Source organism: Eptesicus fuscus, chromosome 11, assembly GCF_027574615.1.
Source record: "Eptesicus fuscus isolate TK198812 chromosome 11, DD_ASM_mEF_20220401, whole genome shotgun sequence".
In the NCBI taxonomy this organism is placed as follows: domain Eukaryota; kingdom Metazoa; phylum Chordata; class Mammalia; order Chiroptera; family Vespertilionidae; genus Eptesicus; species Eptesicus fuscus.
The window spans coordinates 19143863-19161602 of NC_072483.1; the positions used below are offsets into that span (position 1 = coordinate 19143863).

General features: G+C 36.7%; 1 protein-coding gene across 1 annotated transcript in view; it reads left to right on the plus strand.

Moving 5' to 3' along the window:
- Positions 1 to 17740, plus strand: part of THSD7B (thrombospondin type 1 domain containing 7B) — a 759963-nt gene that overhangs the window by 169333 nt on the left and 572890 nt on the right. The window lies entirely within an intron of this gene.

The window sequence follows — 17740 nt, forward strand, 5'->3', positions numbered from 1 at the left end:
TTTTATAACGTTTATTTCTGATTTTCTACAAAAGGAAAATTGTAAGCAGGTTTGGGATTTGGGTTTTTAGAAGTTTTATTTGAGAAATCTTCAATTTTAATTCTAAAAATACCAGAGTGTAGACAAGGCAATGCTCTGAATTCTTGCATAATTGATAGTGAAACTATATTGGGTGTCATATAGTTCCACACTTTATCAAATATCAACCAATTAAAACAAAAGTCTTTTATTACTACAGTAATAAAAGAGATTATAAATATTCAAGTTCACTCAAATTGGTGATATGTTATTTAAATGATAATTTTTCATAATTTTTGTTTCTTAAACTTCTTTTATTCTTGCTTTAGTTTTGTTTTCATGATTAAGAATGATTTTTTTAATATTTGAGATGTAGATTTTTTTACAGTAGAACTAATATTGATATGTTAATCTAAGACTGCTTTCTTTGGTGTTGATATGATAAAAATATTAACTTGAACAGCAAATAATTAGAATTACAACCTCTACAGGGTATGAAGTAAAACTTAAAAGCCATTGTTTAGGTTTCAAGATTATTTATAATTGTTTTATTTTAAATTGTATTATAAAACATCATGACATTAAGCCCAGAGAACTATGTTGAAAATAATACTTGTTTAATTTTCCCCCAGAAGGTCTTAAATGAAAACACTGGTATATTGCCAAGTTTCTTCCAAATTAAGATGCTTTTCAATAGTATTTAAATTATCAAACAATGAAACACTCATCTTTAAAATTAATCATTATCACCAGTTACTGTTTTCTGTGGATCCACAGCTGACTGAGAGAGGTTCAGAAGACTACCTCTGCTATTCAAGAACAAAGAAATGTGATGATTTTTTTAAAAATTTGACTTCAAAAATTAGCATATTTTATCTTGGGTGCTTCATTCTGATTTATGCTGTCTACAATTTGCAAGTCCATTGAAGAGTGATTTTCTGCCTCTTATTGCCTCCCTCTGTGAAGCCCAAAAGATTAAGTAGATGATTTGGGTGATTATTATTTGAATATGTATGTGGAATTCTGTAATAACATTGTTTTCTTAATATTGCACATCGGATTATTACATAGAATGTTTTCATTTTTAGTTTGCTTGTTTTTACCAAGTTCTTTAAAAAATATTAATAGACTTTATTTTTAGAGCAGTTTCAGTTTTATATTTACAGAAAATTTGAGTGGAAAATACAGAGTTCTCATAGGCCTTCTCATCACTCCCCTTCCACACATACACTGTTTCACACACATACCTTGCATTGGTGTAGTATATCTATTACAATGGATGAGCCAATATTGATGCATTACTATAGCCCAGAGTACATTAGAGTTCTACGGGTTTGTACCAATGTATAATGACGTGTATCCATCATTGCTATATCATAGAAAATAGTTTCACTTCCATAAAAATCTGTAATCCATCTGCTGATCTAATGCTTCTTCTCCTTGAATCCCTGCTAACCAATGATCTCTTACTGTCTCCATATTTTGCCTTTCCCCAGAATGTCAGAGCATTGGACGGATGTACTGTATGGCCTTTTCTGTTCAGCTTTGTTCACTTGGCAATATACATTTAAGGGTCCTCCATGTCTATTCATGGCTTGGTAGCTCAGTTGTTTTTAGCACTGAGTATTCCATTGTCCGGGTGTACCACACTTTTTTATCCATTCACCTATTGAAGGACATATCGGTTGCTTCCAAGTTTCCGCACTTATGTATAAAACTGCTAGAAACATTCATGAGAGATTTTTATGTGGACATGTGTTTTCAGTGCATATGGGTAAATGTCAATGAACACAATTCATGGATATTATAGTAAGAGTATGTGTAGTTCCTACAAAATTTCCGAAATGTCTGTCAAAGTGGCTGTATAATTTTTTATCCCCAATAACAATGAATGAGAATTCCAACTGCTTCACATACTGGCAGGACTTGGTGTTCTCAGTGCTTTGGGTTTTAGTCATTTTAATAGATACATAATGGTATCTTGCCTTAATTTCCCATTCCTTAATAATATATGATGTTCAGCATCTTTTCATATGCTTATTTGCCATCTGTATATCTTCCTTGGTGAGATGTCTGTTTAGATCTCTTGTCCATTGATTTGTAGGTTTTTTTCTTATTGTTGAGTTTTAAGAGCTGTTTTACCAGATATGTGTTTTAAAAAAATCTTTCAGCCCTGACCAGGTGGCTCAGTTGGTTAGGCATCATCCCATGCACGTAAAGGTTGCAGGTTTGATTTCTGATCAGGGCACATGCCCAGGTTGCAGGTTCAATTTCTGATCAGGGCACATGCCCAGTAGGGGGCATGCAGAAGGCAACCAATTAATGTTTTGTTCTCATATTGATGCTTCTCTCTTTCCCTCTCCCTTCCTCTCTCTCTCTCTCTCTCTCTCTCTCTCTCTCTCTCTCTATATATATATATATATATATATATATATATATATCCAACCTAATAATACCCAAACATGCAAATTGACCGCACCTTCGCTACGCCCACAGCCAATCAGAACGAACAAGATGGTGGTTAATTTGTATATGCGGGTGCTGAGCAGCCTGAGTCCTGTAAACGTCCTCCGGGACCCAGGCCGCTCAGAGCCTGTAGGCCTGCGCTTAGGTCCTGAGCGGCCTGGGTCCCATAAACATCCTCCGGACCCAGGTGGGATCGCTTAGGTCCTGAGCCGCGGGGACCCCAGAACGCCCCCTGGCCACTGGGATCCTTGGTGGGCGGGAACATTCCCGCCCCCAAACACTTGCAGCAGTCTGGGGTCTGGGAAACATCCTTCAGACCCAAGCCTCTCAGATCCTGTAGGCCTGCGCTTAGGTCCTGAGCAGCCTGGGTCCCATAAACATCCTCCGGACCCAGGCGGGATTGCTTAGGTCCTGAGCCGCGGGGGCCCCAGATCGCCCCCTGGCCACTGGGAGCCTTGGTGGGCGGGAACATTCCCGCCCCCAAACACTTGCAGCAGTCTGGGGTCTGGGAAACATCCTTCAGACCCAAGCCTCTCAGATCCTGTAGGCCTGCGCTTAGGTCCTGAGCAGCCTGGGTCCCATAAACATCCTCCGGACCCAGGCGGGATTGCTTAGGTCCTGAGCCGCGGGGGCCCCAGATCGCCCCCTGGCCACTGGGAGCCTTGGTGGGCGGGAACATTCCCGCCCCCAAACACTTGCAGCAGTCTGGGGTCTGGGACCTAAGCCGCTCAGAGCCTGTAGGCCCGCGCTTAGGTCCTGAGGGGCAGGGGCCCCAGAACGCCCCCTGGCCACTGGGAGCCTTGGTGGGGCGGGAACATTCCCATGTTGCCATAGCGACACTGGAAAGTTCCCGCCCCCAAACACTTGCAGCAGTCTTGGGTCTGGGAAACATCCTTCAGACCCAAGCCTCTCAGATCCTGTAGGCCTGCGCTTAGGTCCTGAGTGGCCTGGGTCCCATAAACATCCTCCGGACCCAGGCCGATCAGAGCCTGTAGGCCCGCACTTAGGTCCTGAGTGGCAGGGTCCCAGAATGCCCCCTGGCCACTTGGAGCCTAAGGGTGCAGGCGCCAAGGGGCTGGGTCCCACAAACATCCTCAGGACCCAGGCCAGTCCGAGCCTGTAGGCCCCTTGCTTAGGTCCTGAGTGGCAGGGTTCCCAGAACGCCCCCCCTGGCCACTTTGAGCCTATAGGTGCAGGAGCCAAGGGGCTGGGGGCGGGGCGGGATGGAAACATCCCCTGTCACCATAGTGCCCCCAGCCGCTTGGGAATGCTCCAGCACCAAGAGGCAGTTTGGGTCCACGTCCCTAGCCTGGCGCACATGATGGGGGGCTGGCTGCTGGCCTCTGGGGTGTGTGGAGACCCTTGGGGGCCACCACTGCGTGCGGCCCAGGGGTCCCTGCATGCCCCCCAACCTGGCGCCCATGGTCAGGGCTCATACAGGAGGCAACCAATCAAAGTGTCCCTCTCACATTGATGTTTCTCTCTGTCTCTCCCTCTCTCTTCCACACTCTAAAAATCAATGGGAACATACCCTCAGGTGAGGATTAAAAAAAAAAAAGCATATCCTATGAAAGACACATCTTGAAAATGCCTAAAGAAAGTTGTCATTTTTTCTTGGTGAAGGGACTGGAGTCCGTGTTGATGAAAACACCTTCGTGGCTGTGGTGACTGGTAGTGGCTGCAGCAGTGGGGTGATGGGGCTGGTGCCTTCCCCTGATCAGCCCGCTTGCCTCCCACAAAGGAGAGTGGGGAGCGGGCCTAAGCCATCAGTAGGACATCCCCTGAGGGCACCCAGTATGTGAGAGGGGGCAGGTTGGGCTGAGGGAACCCCAACCCCAGTGCACGAATTTCTTGCACCGGGCCCCTAGTATATATATAGTGCAATTTGTGACCTGTCTTCTTATTCTCTTAACAATGTCTTTCACAAAGAAGTTTTTTATGTCTGTGTTTTTTTGTTTGTTTTTTTACCTTAATGAAGTTCATTTTATCATTATTTCTGTTATAGATCATTCTTTGGTGTTAAATCTAAAATATAAATAAATAAAAATCACCAAATCCAAGGTCAACTATATTTTTTCTAATGTTATCTTGTACAAGTTTTACAGTTTTGCATTTTACATTTAGGGTGATGATCTATTTTGAGTGAATTTTTGTGAAAGGTGTAAGGTCTGTGTCTTGATTTACTATTTTTTGGTTGTTCTATCACCATTTATTCAAAAGATTATCCTTTCTCCACTTGCCTTGTTCCTTTGTCAAAGATCAGTGGACTCTATTTGTGTGTATTTATTTCTGAGCTGTCTTTATTGCATTTATTGCTTGCTAATAACACACTGTCTTTAATACTAAAGATTTATCGTAAATCCTGAAGTTGGGTAGTGTCAGTCCTCTAAATTAGTTTTTAACATTGTGTTGATTGACTCTTCTGTATCTTTTGTCTTTTCATATAAATTTTAGAAGCATTTGGTCCATAACCACACATTTGTTCATAATTTTCTTGTAATGTATATATCAATTTGGGAATAACTACCATCTTGATAATATTTAATCTTCCTGTTTATTTACATGGGCTATATCTCCATTTATTTACATTTTCTCTGATTTCTTTCATCAGACTTTTTCTCATATAGACCTTGTACATATTTTATTAGATTGAGACTTAAGTATTTCACATATTTTTGGAGCTAATATAAATGTATTGTGTTTTTAATGTCTTCATTGTTGGTACACAAGATAGCAATTGTCTTTTGTATGTTAATCGTGTACCCTACAACTTTGTTATAATTGCTTATTAGTTTCAGGAGACTTTTTGTTGTTATTATTGTTGATTTTTTGGAATTGTCTATATAGATAACTATATCATTTGCAAATATTTCTTTTCTTTTCTATCTATATATCTTTTATTTACTATTTCTGTTTTATTGCATTATCTAGGATTTCCATTATGATCTAAAATAGGAGTGGTAAGAAGGAACATCCATGCCTTGTTCCTGATCTTAGCAGGAAAGCATCTGGTTTGCCACCATTAAATATAATGTGAACTGTAGGGTTTTTATAGATGTTCTTTATCCATTTGAAGAAGTCACCCTCTATTACTAGTTTGCTGAGAATTTTTATCATTGCATAGGTCTTAGGCTTTGTCAAATGCTTTTTTCTCCATATATAGATAGGATTTATTAAGGTTCTTTTTAAATAATATATTTTTATTGATTTTAGAGAGGAAGGGAGAGGGAGAGAGAGATAGAAACATCAATGATGAGAGAGAATCATTGATTGGCTGCCTTCTGCACGCCCCACACCAGGGATCGAGTCTGCAGCCCAGGCATGTGCCCTAACCGAGAATCGAACCATGACCTCCTGGTTCATAGGTTGATGCTCAACCACTGAGTCATGCTGGGTGGGCTATTAATATTCTTGATTACATTATTGATTTTTGAATGTTGAACAAGCTTTGCACACCTGAAATAAATCACACTCGCTTGAGGTGTTTTATATTTTTAATATATTGTTGGATATTATTTGCTAATATTTTGTTGGCCCTTTTTACATGCATATTCATGACAGATATCAGTCTTAAATTCTTTTCTTGTAATGGCTTTCTTCAGTATTGGCATTAGGATAAAGCTGGCCTCATAGAATGAATTGGGACATATGTCCTCTGCTTTGTTTTTCCAAAATAAATTATAGAGAATTGCTATATTTTTTTTTCCTTGAATGTTTGATGGAATTTGACAGTGAACCCATCTGGTCCTGGTGCTTTATGTTTTGACAGGTTATTAATTATTGATTCAATTACTTTAATAGACATAGATCTGCCAGGGCAATTCTGCCCTGGTGTGTGTGGCTCAGCTGTTAAGGATTGTACCATGCATGAAAAGGTCACCTGTTCAGAGCACATGCCTGGGTTCCTGGCTTGATCTCCAGTAGGGGTTGTGCAGGAGGCAGCTGATCATTATTTTTTTTCTCTCTCTAAAAATCAATTAACAAACATATTTAAAAATAGATATAGATCTATTCAGATTATAAATTTCTCCTTGTGTGAGTTTTAGCTGAGTATATTGTTTAAGGAATTGATTAATTCATCTAAGTTATCAAATTTGTGGTCATAGACTTATGTTTTTGAATGTTTATAATCATCTTTTAGTATACATTTAATGTCCATGGGATCATTAGTGATGACCCCTCTTTCATTACTGATATTAGTACTTTGTATCTTCTCTTTCTCTTTATTAGCTTAGTTAACCTACCCAGAGATTTATCAATTTTATTGAACTTTTTAAAAAACCAATTTTTGATTTTAGTTATTTTTTCTATTTATTTTTTGTTTCTAATTATATAGATTTCAGCTCTAGTTTTTATTATTTAGTTTTACTTACTTTGGATTTAATTTTTGTTCTTTTTGTTATTTACTAAAGTAGAAGTTTAGGTTTTTAACTTTAGATACTTATTCTTTTCTAATATGCAAATTTAATGCCACAAATTTTCCTCTTAGCACTGCTTTAATTGTATCCTACTAATTTTAATTTTGGTTTAGTTCAAAATATTGTTTAATTTCTCTTGATTTCTTTTTAGTATGGGCCATGTAGTATTTCGAAGTGTGTTGTTTAAACACCATGGTTCTCCAGCCATCTTTCTATTATTATTTTGTAGTTTAATTCTGTTGTGCTCTGAGAGCATACTTTGTATGATTTCTATACTTTTACATTCATTCAGGTGTGTTTTATAACCCAAAATGTGGTCCGTCTTGGTGAATGTTCTGTGTAAGCCTAAGAGAATGTGCATTCTACTTTGTTGGAAGAAGTATTCTATAAATGTCGATTACATTCAGATGATTAATGGTGCTGTTTAGTTCAACTATGTCCTTACTGATTTTCTTCCTGTTGGATCTGTCCATTTCTAATAGAGAAGTCTTGAAGTCTTCAACTATAATAGTAGAGTCATCTATTCTTCTTTGCAGTTTTATCTGTTGTTGAGCATATACATATTTCAGGATTGCTATGTCTTTTGGGAGTATTGACCAGTTTATTGTTATGGAATGCCAATTTTTATCCCTGATAATGTCCCTTGCTGTAAATTCTGCTTTGTCTGGAATTAATATAATTACTCCATCTTTCTTTTGATTACTGTTATCATGGTATATCTTTTTCTATCCCTTTATTTTTTGTGTGTAGTTATTTATTTATTTTTATTTTTTAGATTCTTTATTGTTGAAAGTATTACATATGTCTCCTTTTCCCCCCATTATCCATCCCTTTACTTTTTAATCTGTGTGTCTTTATATTTTGTGTGAGTTTCTTGTAGATGACATAAAGTTTGATCTTGCTAGTTTATTCATTTTGACAGTTTCCGTCCCTTAATTTATATATTTGTATCATTGATGCTTAAAATGGTTATTGATGTAACTGGATTAACATCTACCACACTTATTCTAGTTTTCCATTCATTGCCTTTGTTCTTTGTTTCATTTATTGACTTCTTCGGATTTTCATCTTTCTGTTTATAATTGAACATTTTATATTATGTCATTTTGTCTCCTCTTTTAACATATCAATTATACTATTGTTTGTACCTTTTTTGGTAGTTGCCTTAGAGTTTACATTGTAAGTTTACCACCAACTTAGTCCACTTTCAGATAACACAATACCACTTTACACTTACTGCAAATACCTGATGGCAGAGTATTCCTAGTCCCTTTTTCCCATCCCTTATAACATTGCTGGTATTAGTTTCACTTACCTACATTTGAATCATTGAATACATTATTATTATAATTTAGAACAGATTATTAACTATTAGATCAATTATGAATAAAAATAAAATATTTTATTTTACCTTCTTTATTTCCCCCCCAACAGGCCTTCTCTATTTATGTGAATCTAAGTTTCTGACTTATATGTATTATTTTCCAAAGAACTTCTCTTAATATTTCTTTTTAAAAATGTTTTTATTGACTTTAGAGAGAGGAAGGTAGGAGAGAGAGCCAGACAGACATGGGTGGCTGGGGATAACTGCCTCCTGTGCCCCTGCTACTGGGGATCAAGTCTGCAACCCAGCAATGTGCCCTCACCAGAATCAAATCTGTGATCTTTTGTTTCATGGGAAGACACTCAACCAACTGAGCCACACAGGCCAGAGATCTCTTAACATTTCTTCTCCTAGGGGCTCCTCCAGGCTTTTGTGATCCTCTGCATCCACCTGTTTGTCTCTCTAATTTCGAGGGAATCCATCTTCCCTGTGATTACATTTTCTGAGGGATCTAAAAAAAGCTGTTGATTTTCAGTTTGTTTGGCCTTTTTGTTGTTATGAGGACTGTAGAGACCCCTTCTAAGCTGAAATGGAAATCACAAATCACCATGTTCTCTTTTGAGTTCTAGGTAGGATACTGAACCAAAACAACTATTTTTTTTTTTTTTACATTATGTCATGAAATCTAAACCAGTCATTTTAGTTAGTCATGAAAGCATTATGAAATGACTAACATAGTATCATGAAATGATTAGATTACTAGGTGTTCAGAGGGGGCATTTCTATTCCGCTTCCTTCCACTGCAGTAAACAAAAACATTGCCCTTGACGTCTGTCCGGCAGCATTGTTGACACAGTTGTCTCATTTCCATCCAACCTGATGAACTGTGGACTATCTGGGCACAGTCAACCAAGATTATTTTAAAAAGGCTAAATCTATCTCTGAAAAGTACACTGTGTGTGTATGTGTGTGTGCGCATGTGTGTGTGCAGTGGATCCGATTCATTCCGGAAACGATTGTTATGTTTGTGTGTCTATTGGCTTCTAGGATGAACTTTGTTTTCTGTAATCATTAAAAATTGTCCAAAAGTATAGATTCCCTTTTACTCTGTCCTTATATCTACCTTTAGATCAGTTTCCTTTTGATGGACTCTGTGAGCCTGTAGGGACAAGTGGCATTTTGTTTTCTCTTTTCTGATTATGGCAATGGCTGGTCACCAGGTCATTTATAATCGGAGCGCCCTGTATTTACTCCGATGAAAGCTCCTGCCGCTGCCTTCCTGGACAGTCACATTATCAGTCTAGGACACCACGGAGCTCTAATTAATGCCCTTTACGGTGTTCCATTGATTACTGTAACTTTTGATAATCACCTCAAGCAATTTTCTGTTCACAGTTATATTTGCAATGTGGTAGGCAGTTTTATTATTCTTGGTGCCACTTTGCTCCCTAATCATTGATTTGCCTATTGGATTTAAACATCTTTCGTTTCTAGTTCTCATTGCATGTCCTATTCTTTTTCTCTTTTATTTTGACAGAAATTTCTCTGAGATTCTATTATTACATTTTTAAAATAGCTGTCCTACAGCCTGTTCATTATGGATTCTCAGATATCAGTTGTGCTATTATTGAATTTTTATACCACCTTACTTAGCAAAATGAAGTAGGCTTCTATATTCAGTTTTTTTTCTACTTTGTTTCTTTTCTTTAAATTAAAGTAGATCTGAATTATGAAATCCAATCTGAAGACTAGGCAATCAGTCCATTTACCTGAGTATGAAAGTGGTTTAATTTATTGTCTGTGTGAATAAAATTCAGATGAATTTTATGGATTGTACTTTCATATCCTTAAATATAGAGGAACTTTTGGCACGGACACTGTTTTAAGAGCTGTGATCATTTGGTACAACTGAAACATACCTAAATTCTCAGGCCAGTATAATGATTTCCTCTGAAAGTAGTTCCTGTAGGATAATACATTTTAACTCCATCAAAGAAACATCATTGCTAAAGCTCAAATACTATTGTTACTTTGTTTTTTATGTCTATTACCTCCAACCATTTAAACACACATATTGAAATATGTAGCTACATATCATTTTTAGTACTCTAAGAAATTTGGAGATTAAAATCCATTGTATTCTGAGACTTGCACTGCATTTCATATCTCTATTGAAAACTGTTTTGTAGTAACAAGAAATGAATACAATACTAAAAACATTTTATTTTGGTATAGTATCACTTTAAGAATATTCCTTCTCAAGAATTTAATATCTCAGTATACATGTGTTTGACTCATATCTATAGAATAATCTCTATCCCACAGAAGCAACTGAACAGCATATTTAAAATATGATTTCATATTGCTATTTTAGTTTTAATATATGATCTTAGGTTTATTAACTGTTGGTATAACTCAAAATAAGAAATTAAGAAGCATTTTAATAGCTCAGATTTATGTTATTGAGAATTAGACAGAAAAATGTTATATAATTCAAGCAGTATCCCCCCATTGCTATAAATTCTAACCTAATATAAACATTACTTTTCTCAAGCAAGACATAAATTACCTCAGGTTAATTTGGCCAATCGAGGAGGTTGTAGAGAAAATAAAACTCATAATCATCCAGCTAAAATTTCTTAGTAATTCTTAATGTTTTTCTAGTAATTTAAAATTATTTTTTGCATTTAAAAATTGTCTTCCAGACAATGTTAAAAACAAACTGTTTATTCAAATTATTTTACTTGCTGAATCTTATCTCATAGTAGGCAGCTCACTTTTTAGTCTAGTTTCTAAAGCATCCAGGTATTTCACGTCAATCTTGGTGTGTACATGTTTTTCTTCTTCAGATTATTATTCCTATTTTTAAAAGCTATTCTTATTAGTTTGAATGGTGGCAGAAAATTGTTATCCATTTGTAATAAAAATCATTAAAATAAATAGCACATATTTTACTTGAGTTCCCAAATCTATTCTCTTAAAGTCTCTCTCAGTTCTGGTCATTTTCTCTTCATTTCTCCATTCACATTTTATTCCCTGGTGTTATTTTCATGATGACATCTTGGAGTCATTCTTTAAATTAGAATTTGTAATCTCCTGAAGCAACTTTTCTCTTGTTACTGTGCTATAATTTGTATGAACTGCTACCATAGGGATAGTAGTGTTTTTGTTAATAATTGGGATAACTGTGCTTTCAAAGATTTCTAATGTATTTTCTTAATTAGTTGTACTTTTGCTTCTAAAAAATAACTTTTTTACTGTAAAGAATACGTTGAAAGTATTCAATTCTTTTTTATTTTTATTTTTTTTTAATATATTTTATTGATTTTTTACAGAGAGGAAGGGAGAGGAATAGAGAATTAGAAACATCGATGAGAGAGAAACATTCATCAGCTGCCTCCTGCACACCCCCCACCGGGGATGTGCCTGCAACCAAGGTACATGCCCTTGACTGGAATCGAACCTGGGACCCTTCAGTCCACAGGCTGACGCTCTATCCACTGAGCCAAACTGGTCAGGGCAATTTTATTTTTTATTTTTAGGTAATGTATTTCAATAGAAACATTTCAGAAAACTGTACTTATATTCATTTTAAGTTAGTGTATGCAAAAACACTGCAGATCTCACACTCACATTTGCATATTAAACAGAAACAAAAAAGTAACGAGAGAAACCAAGGGGCATGTCACTCAAGGAGGTCATAGTGCTATCCGGTTCTTCGTGATGAGTACCTCAAGTTCACTGGGATAAAGGATAAGAACGGTTTGTGTTTTCCTGTATGTGATCATCATTGGATACTTATCTCCACAGATGGTTACCTCCTTTAGGTTACATTGTGAGTGAGTTCCCCTGCCCCTTCCCCACACACCCACACTTAGGTGGGCTGTAAAACAATGAATTTATCAACAGTTAAAATGTAGGAACTCTTGAGAATCTGGTGAGTTCTTATCAGCTATGCCTTCAGACCTAATAAGTCAGTAATTATTGCATTCTAAGAAAGTCTGCACAGATACCTCTAGGTAATTGTTGCAATCCTTGGAAATATTAAATTCTATAAAAAATATTCCATAAATTAGAATAAGATTAGTAGAAATTAGACTTTCACAATTCAGTACTTTACATGTGCATTTTAAATTAATTTTTACTAGTATTTTTTCCAGGTATGAGTCAGATTAAGCTCTTTAGAGATTTGTTGATTTATAAATTTGTCATTATGTGACTTTAGCAAGGATTTTTTTGTCAAATAACTTTTCAAGTTTCTGATCAAATAGGGCAACATGAACATAGCTATTTATTACTGCTATACTCTGAAACCCCACTTAAATAAAGGAATAAAAAGGCATGAACCCTGAAGGACAAAAGTAATTGGAAAGGCTATAAAAGCTAAAAAGAAAAATCAACAGATTCTGGGAGCTGGAAGCAGATGGATGAGTGGTAATTTTCTTAGCAGAGGGGAAAGCTGAAAGCTTCCCTTCAGTTGGAAGATCTTCAAGAAGCAAATCAGTTTACATGGCACAGCTATAACACACGCAACCTGTGCTTTTAACACTTTGTCTCTTCCATCGCACATAGAAAGATATTTCACTGTCTTATTTGTAATTTTTTAGAATTTTATTGATTTTAGAGAGAGGCGGGGAGAGGTATACTAGTATATAGAGAGAAGCATCTCTGAGAGAGAAACATCAATCATCTGCCTCCTGCACTAACAACCCCCGCCCTGACTGGGGATCTAGCCTGCATCCCTGGCATGTGCCCTGACCAGGAATCCAGCCATGACCTCCTGGTTCATGGATCAACACTCAACCATGAGCCACACCGGCCAGGCTTCACTGTCTTCTTTGCAGTTCTGTTGGGGATATTTGACCGAGATCTGACCAATGAAATGTGGGCATTGTAACACAAGTCACTACGAGGCTAAAGTCATAAATCACTTTGGGCCATCTTCCTACTCTACCTTCCTTTTCTAAAGGTGAACTTGGAAGGCACGCAATCTAGATGGTAAATCTATAATCCAGGTACAAACTGGATGCTTAAGTATTTGGGTAGAGGAGTGCCTTCTAGGATAGCTGGATTATCTGTGTCAAACTCTATATGAAAGGAAAACAAACTCTTAGTCTGTTAAACCGTTGAGGTTTCAGGGTTTATTTGTCACCACAGTATAGCTCATTCTATTCTAACTAATACAAGATTCTGGGAAGGCTTAAGAATTATAGGTGATAAGTAACTCTGAGGACAGATATGTTCAATATGCCTAAAAATTATTCCTTTACCTACAGACTGTAGTATAAGTATGAAACATCATTCTGTGAAAATGCAGGTTTTGTGAGAGTGCCCTGACAGCTCTCTTTCTCTAATCAGCTTTCAGAAAGCCACCAGCTAGGTCTATAAGCGCAACACAAGAGATAGAAGGATTCCTATTCTGGAATTAATGGTGAGGGTCCCAAATAAAATGGTGTGAGTTCTGCATCATCAGTCACCAGCAATGTTTACTATTTGAAGAATCCCATCTTATAGTCAAAGAGCTTCCAATCTCTGCTTGTGGTACCTCATTGAAACCTGTAAGAGCAAAGGATCATTAAAGTAAAAACAGAAAGTTGTAATTTATATTGTCAAAGATATGAAGGGAGATATTTCATTTCATGGAATAAAAGCAGGATGGTATTAAAAAGAAATAAGTAGGGAATAAGAAAGTAATCTTACACATTAAATATTTTATTGCAATGTGTGTTAAGAATTAATACGAAGTTCAAAGATAATTTTGAAGAAATCTCTTTGAAAGACAAAAAATAACTGAACATAGAGAAAAAAATATCAGAATTATATAGGTTAAATACAAAGAATGAATATATACAATGTTGATGTTTCCAAAATTGGAGGTCTTGTAAAGCACCATATATGAAAATCTATATAAAATTAATTAATGACCTAAATGTGAAATTGTAAAGTATAAAGTTTTTTTCTAGCAGAAAAAATATGGGAGCATAACTTTATGACATTGAGATAAAGGAAAAATCTTAAATGTGGCATAAATGTGCAAACTCTAAAGGGAAGACTGAACAACAAACTAAAAAATTGTGTCCCACAAAAAGATACTATAAACAAAATTAAAAACAAAATTATAGGAAAATATAGAAGAAGGAACAGGTTACTATATATAATATAGGTGTCTATATATTTACTTGTCATTATTGTCTACATATGTTTGTGAGTGTACTTCTTAAATTCAATGTGAAAAAATTCAGATCAATAGAAAAATGGATATATTCATTTCCAACTGATTTTGTAACACATCACAAAAAAACGAAGATGCTTAATACAAATTGTATTGTCTTACAGTTCTGGAGGTCAGAAGCCTAAAAGTTAAGAAATCTTGAAATGGGGACATTATTCTGTGCACGTTTTTCCAGAGGTTCTTTACATTTTCCATTTCTAGAGGCTGCCCACATTCTTTGGCTCATGGCCTTGCATTATTCCAAGCTGTGAATCTGTTATCACATGTCCCTCTCTATCTCTGGCCTTTTGCCTTCTTCATATGGGGACCCTTGTAATTATATTGGGCCCACCTGCATAATCTAGGATAATATCTTTCTTTCAAAATCTTTAGCAATCACACTGCAAAGTTTCTTTTGGCATGTAAGGTTTCTTGAGATTAGAGTGTGGATATCTGTCATGGGCCATTATTCAGCCAACCATAATGGACAAACAGTAGGAAAAGTCTACTTAATAGAATAGAAAAATTGAGTAGTTACTAAAGATGTGAGAAGAATATAAATCTCAGTGATAATCTAGAAAAGAAAATGCACTTTTTCAACAATTTGGAAAACTACATTTAATAATACCAAGCTTTGAACATGTAGGAAAAAAGAATTTTCACAATATTTAGTAAATGAATATTTATGGTCCAGCTCTGTGGGAGAGCACAGGACTTGGTTGGAAAGTCTGTAAGGAGGATTCTCCGAAAGGTCAGGGGCCTCTAGGGGGACCTTGCCGAAGGCCGCAGCCACTGCCTTGATTTTTCCAACCAAGTCTGAGCCACCAGGTGTTTTTAGGTTCCTTTCATCCCATCTCTTAGAAAAGCAGCCTTCGTCCCTTACCTGGAAAAACCACCATGAATCACGTGACCAAGCAAGGTACCAGGCTCTTTATCCAGGGCTTATCGGCTTCAAAGTCAATCTTTATTCGAGCTTTCTAGTGACATCCAGAGTCCTGGCATGTGTCTCTGTCAGACATGACATTTCAGCAATGTTTTGGTTAATAAAACCACAATTGGAAACTGACTTATGTCCTGTTATGAAGAATTCAGATTCTTATTAGATTCATGCAAACAAACACATTGCTATGAGAACAATAATTACCAAAACTACAATTATTTTTAGTTCATTTAGTCCTATAATTAAATTCTTTTTATCCTGATTTTTCTTGCCAGTATTTCTATAAATCTAGATACTCTATAGAGTTCTAATAATTTTTATCTAATTCAAGGGGATGATCTGAAAGTTTATTCTCAGAGATATGTAGCTTAAAATAAATCAGAGTCCTTTCTATGGATCCCTCAGAAAATGTAACTTTTTTTTAAAAACACATTACAGTAAAACAGTGACTGTCTCCAAATGAGAAGAAATTTAAAATTACATGGCTATTGATTTGATTATAATGCAAATGGCATGGAATCTTATCCTTTCTGCAAAACACAATATTCTACAATATTGTAACTTATAACAATTAGTTATAAATGAAAGCATATTAGAATCTATTTAATATGCACATATAAGTAGAATATAATTATTATTTCCTTATTTGACAGAACTTCCCATATACCTTAAAATAAAATTTCCTTCATAAGGAAAGAAAGCAAATCTTAAAATTCAAACCCTGGGAAAGTAGTCAAATATGTTATATTATTGTATTATTATTATTAAACAGTATTAAGTAATCTGTTTATTTAAAGTAATCAACTTCCTAATTAACACAACATAATCATTTTAATAATATATATAAAACCATTACTTCCTATGCAAATACAGGAAAAACCTTTTGTTTTCCTTACTTTCAGAAATAGGCTTCTTTTTCCAATGCAAAACATACTTACATTCTTAAGAAGCATAATAAAGATAGTGAATTCCTTAGGTGAGAAACAATTCCCTCAAACTTGGAAATCCCAAGTGGGCTCCAATGGCTTACTGCACAGTTACTGCTTTCATTTTCTTTCTCTTTGTTTTTGAGGGTTCCGCCACATTTCATTGCATTCCTAGCTCGTCACATGGGACACCACTTTGCTGGGACTGACCAGCAGACCCTGAGCAACAGATGGATGATTACTCTGACACACGTTTCTGTGAAAGAGAAGGCTAAGGGGCTGTTTTGCTTTGGGAGCAAACAGCCTCGATTACCTGCCTCCTCAGGCTTTTTTTGTAACAACAGCTTGAACTAAAATTAACTATTAGATACTATCAGTAGGGTAAGTATCCTTGATAAAGCACATGCTTCTACAAGGTCAGGTCTAACAGACTAAACAGAGATTTTAGCAAAACACACAGGGGCTTGGCCTTGTTTGGAAAAGTCAAGGCAGGGGGTGCCACCTTTGGCAAGGTCCCCCTAGAGGCCCCCGACCTTTTGGAGAATCCTCCTTACAGACTTTCCAACCAAGTCCTGTGTTTCCCCACACAACTCCAGGCAAACATACTAGGGAAAATTTATCACACATGTGTAACAAATAGACACATATAAAGGAGTTTCAATATATAATCCCGTGGAATTGCAAGAAATAAGGCAAACCAAAGGGTGCCCTAATGGGAGAGTGAATACATATACATTGGAATGTGACTCACTAATAAAAAAGAATGACGATTATCTGTATTTATCAATATAGACTAGAGGCCCAGTGCACAAAATTTGTGTACGGGTAGGGTCCCTAGGCCTGGCCAGCGATCAGGGCCCATCTGTGGGGTGACCAAACGAGGTGATTGGGGCCCCTGCTTGCACTCACCTTGGCTGGTCGGTGCTTACGGGCTGGGGCAGCTCCTGTGTTGAGTGTCTGCCCCCTGGTGGTCAGTGCATATCATAGCGACTGGTCGTTCTGCCTATCATTCTGCTGGTCATTCTGCCATTCAGTCGATTTGTATATTAGAGTTTTATATAGATAGATAGATTTAGAAGTCATAATATTAAGGAAGGGAAACTATTTCCAGAGTAATATATATAATAAAACAACATTTAAGCAAAGGTTTTGAAAACATGTGAAACAATGAATGTTCCATGCTATTTATGAACATATACATATTTAGTTATAAGTATAAAAACATGATAGAAAATAACACAAATCAGCCGAAACCGGTTTGGCTCAGTGGATAGCGTGTCGGCCTGTGGACTGAAGGGTTGGCCTGTGGACTGAAGGTCCCAGGTTCGATTCCGGTCAAGAGCATGTACCTTGGTTGCGGGCACATCCCCAGTAGGGGGTGTGCAGGAGGCAGCTGATCTGTGTTTCTCTCTCATCGTTGTTTCTAGCTCTCTATCC